Source organism: Arachis hypogaea, chromosome 4, assembly GCF_003086295.3.
Source record: "Arachis hypogaea cultivar Tifrunner chromosome 4, arahy.Tifrunner.gnm2.J5K5, whole genome shotgun sequence".
Taxonomy (NCBI): Eukaryota; Viridiplantae; Streptophyta; class Magnoliopsida; order Fabales; family Fabaceae; genus Arachis; species Arachis hypogaea.
Window position 1 is genome coordinate 114,872,990 of NC_092039.1, and position 4,877 is coordinate 114,877,866.

The window sequence follows — 4,877 nt, forward strand, 5'->3', positions numbered from 1 at the left end:
AAATACTTATGTAATTTAATAGTGGAAATTTCAGATAAGTGCATGGAGATGTTGTGATCCTCTCGTATCTCTACTTTCTTATTACATTCATCCAATCCTTCTTACTCCTTTCCATGGCAAGCTGTATGTAAGGCATCACCGTTGTCAATGGCTACATCCCATCCTCTCAGTGAAAACGTTCCTATGCTCTGTCACAGCACGGCTAATCATCTGTCGGTTCTCAATCAGGTTGGAATAGAATCCCTTGATTCTTTTGCGTTTGTCATCACGCCCAGCCTTCAGGAGTTTGAAGCTCGTCACAGTCATTCAATCCCAGAATCCTACTCAGAATACCATAGACAAGGTTTAGACTTTTCGGATCCTCATGAATGCCGCCATCTATCTAGCTTATACTACGAAGATTCTGTTGGAGAATCTAAGAGATATGCGCCTGGCCTAGAGTAGAACGGAAGTGGTTGTCAGTCACGCGCGTTCATAAGTGAGAATGATGATGAGTGTCACGGATCATCACATTCATCAAAGTGTTGTGCAACGTATATCTTGGAATAAGAATAAAAGAGAATTGAATAGAAAGTAATAATAATTGTATTGAAACTTGAGGTACAGCAGAGCTCCACACCCTTAATCTATGGTGTGCAGAAACTCCACTGTTGAAAATACATAAGTAAAAGGTTCAGGCATGGCCGAATGGCCAGCCCTCTCCATGATCAAGAGACCGAATAGTCAAGAGATTAAACTATCAAAAGATGTCTAATACAATAGTAACTTATCCTATTTATACTAGACTAGCTACTAGGGTTTACATGGGTAAGTAATTGATGCATAAATCCACTTCCGGGGCCCACTTGGTGTATGCTTGGGCTGAGCTTGATCTATCCACGAGCTGAGGTGTTTATTGGAGTTGAACTCCAAGTTATAACGTATTTTGGGCGTTCAACTCCGGATCATGACGTGTTTCTGGCGTTTAACTCCAGACAGCAGCATGTATTTGGCGTTCAACGCCAAGTTACGTCGTCAATTTCCGAATAAAGTATGAACTATTATATATTTCTGGAAAGCTCTGGATGTCTACTTTCCAACGCCGTTAAGAGCGCACCATTTGGAGTTTTGTAGCTCCAGAAAATCTATTTCGAGTGCAGGGAGGTCAGATTCCAACAACATCAGCAGTCCTTTTTGTCAGCCTTTTTCAGAGTTTTGCTCAAGTCCCTCAATTTCAGCCAGAAATTACCTAAAATCACAGAAAAACACACAAAATCATAGTAAAGTCCAGAAATGTGAATTTAACATAAAAACTAATGAAAACATCCCTAAAAGTAGCTTAAACTTACTAAAAACTACCTAAAAACAATGTCAAAAAGCGTATAAATTATCCGCTCATCACAACACCAAACTTAAATTGTTGCTTGTCCCCAAGCAACTGAAAATCAATTAGGATAAAAAGAAGAGAATATACTATAAATTTCAAAATATCAATGAATATTAATTCTAATTAGATGAGCGGGACTTGTAGCTTTTTGCTTCTGAACAGTTTTGGCATCTCACTTTTTCCTTTGAAGTTTAGAATGATTGGCTTCTCTAGGAACTTAGAATTTCGGATAGTGTTATTGACTTTCCTAGTTAAGCATGTTGATTCTTGAACACAGCTACTTATGAGTCTTGGTCGTGGCCCTAAGCATTTTGTTTTCCAGTATTACCACCGGATACATAAATGCCACAGACACATGACTGGGTGAACCTTTTCAGATTGTGACTCAGCTTCGCTAGAGTCCCCAGTTAGAGGTGTCCAGAGCTCTTAAGCACACTCTTTTTACTTTGGATCACGACTTTAACCACTCAGTCTCAAGCTTTTCACTTGGACTTTTCATGACACAAGCACATGGTTAGGGACAGCTTGATTTAGCCGCTTAGGCCTGGATTTTATTTCCTTGGGCCCTCCTATCCATTGATGCTCAAAGCCTTGGATCCTTTTTACCCTTGCCTTTTGGTTTTAAGGGCTATTGGCTTTTTCTGCTTGCTTTTTCTTTTTCTTTCTATTTTTTTCGCCATTTTTTTTTTGCAAGCTTTTTACTTTTCACTGCTTTTTCTTGCTTCAAGAATCAATTTCATGGTTTTTCAGATCATCAATAACATTTCTCTTTGTTCATCATTCTTTCAAGAGCCAACAATTTTAATATTCATAAACAACAAGATCAAAAATATGCACTGTTCAAGCATTCATTCAGAAAACAAAAAGTATTGTCACCACATCAATATAATTAAACTAAATTCAAGGATAAATTCGAAATTCATGTACTTCTTGTTCTTTTGAATTAAAACATTTTTCATTTAAGAGAGGTGAAGGATTAATGGAATTTATTCATAGCTTTAAAACATGGTTACTACATACTAATGATCATGAAATAAAGACACAAAACATAGATAATCACAACATTAAAAACCAAAAACAGAAGAAAATAAAGAACAAGGAATGAATCCACCTTTAGTGGCGTCTTCTTCTTGAAGGTCCAACAATGTCCTTAAGCTCTTCTATATCCCTTCCTTGCCTTTGTTGCTCCTCCCTCATTGCTCTTTGATTTTCTCTTATTTCATGGAGAATGATGGAGTGCTCATGATGTTCCACCCTTAATTGTTCCACATTGTGGCTCAAATCTTCTAAGGAGGTGTTGAGTTGCTCCCAATAGTTGTTGGGAGGAAAGTGCATCCCTTGAGGCATCTCAGGGATTTGTTGATGATGAGCTTCCTCATGCATCTCTTGAGAACCGTGAATGGTCTCTCTTGCTTGCTCCATCTTCTTCTTGGTGATGGGCTTATCCTCTTCAATGGGGATATCTCCTTCTATGATAACTCCAGCTGAGTAACACATATGGCAAATAAGGTGAGGAAAAGCTAGCCTTGCCATGGTGGAGGACTTGTCGGCTATTTTGTAGATTTCATTGGAGATGACCTCATGAACTTCTACTTCCTCTCCAATCATGATGCTATGAATCATGATGGCCCGATTCACAGTAACTTCAGATCGGTTGCTAGTAGGAATGATGGAGCATTGAATGAACTCCAACCATCCTCTAGACACAGGCTTGAGGTCCAGTCTTCTTAGTTGAACTGGCTTGCCTTTGGAGTCTATTCTCCATTGAGCTCCTTCCACACATATGTCCATTAGGACTTGGTCCAACCTTTGATTAAAGTTGACCCTTCTAGTGTAGGGGCGTTCATCTCCTTGCATCATGGGCAAGTGAAACGCCAACCTCACATTTTCCGGACTAAAATCTAAGTATTTCCCCCGAACCATTGTGAGATAATTCTTTGGATTCGGGTTCATACTTTGATCATGGTTCCTAGTGATCCATGCATTGGCATAGAACTCTTGAACCATTAGGATTCCGACTTGTTGCATGGGGTTGGTTAAGACTTCCCAACCTCTTCTTCGGATCTCATGTCGGATCTCCAGATACTCATTCTTTTTGAGCTTGAAAGGGACCTCAGGGATCACCTTCTTCTTTGCCACAACATCATAGAAGTGGTCTTGATGGCTCTTGGAGATAAATCTTTCCATCTCCCATGACTCAGAGATGGAAGCTTTTGTCTTCCCTTTTCCTTTTCCGGCCTTAGGTGCCATTGATGGTAGTGGAAAACAAAAAAGATTGTGCTTTAACCACACACCAAACTTAAAATATTGCTCGTCCTCGAGCAATAGAAGAAAGAAGAGAAGAAGAAGAAGAAGAAGAAGAAGAAGAAGAGAATATGGTAGAGGGGAAGAGGTGTAGGTTTGGCCAAGGTATAGAAGGGGGGGTTGTGTTGTGTGAAAATGAAGTAGAATGGAAGGGTATATATAGGAAAGGGGGTAGTGTGTATTCGACCATTTAGGGTGGGAATGGGTGGGAAAATGTTTTTGAATTTTTGAAGGTAGGTGGGGTTTATGGGGAAGAGTGGATGGATGTGAGTGGTGAATGGGGTGATTGGGAAGAGGAATTGAGGTGATTGGTAAAGAGTGTTGGGAAGTGTGATATGGGGAATACAAATCACAAAAATAGGATTAGGAGGTAGGGTGGGAATATAGTAGGTGGGGATCCTGTGGGGTCCATAGATCCTGAGGTGATCCTGTGGGGTCCACAGATCCTGAGGTGTCAAGGAATTCCATTCCTACACCAAATAGGCATGTAAAATGCCTTTGCACGCCATTCTGACGTTTAAACGCCCATTGGTGCATGTTCGGGCGTTCAACGCCCATGTAAAGCATGTTTCTGGCGTTGAACGCCAGTTTCATGCTTGTTACTGGTGTTTAGCGCAAGCTTTTCTTCTCTAGGCACATTCGTGGCGTTCAGCGCTAGAATGTTGCTTGTTTCTGGCGTTCAGCACCAGAATGATGCTCTGTTCTGGCGTTGAACACCGGCCAGATGCATCTTACTGGCGTTGAACGCCAGCCTGTGCGTCCTCCAGGGTGTGATTTTTTTTCTTCTGCTGTTTTTGATTCTGTTTTTAATTTTTATGATTTTTTCGTGACTCCTCATGATCATGCACCTAATAAAACACAACATAATAATAAAATAAAAATTAGATAAATAAAATTGGGTTGCCTCCCAACAAGCGCTTCTTTAATGTCAATAGCTTGACAGTGGCTCTCATGGAGCCACAAGGTGATCAGGTCAATGTTGTATAGTCCCAACACCAAACTTAGAGTTTGGATATGGGATTTTAACACCAAACTTAGAGTTTGGTTGTGGCCTCACAACACCAAACTTAGAGTTTGACTATGGGGCTCTTCTTGACTCTGAACTGAGAGAAGCTCTTCATGCTTACTCTCTTTTGTCACAGAGGGATGGCCTTGTGCCTTAAACACAAGGTAGTCCCCATTCAATTGAAGGACTAATTCACCTCTG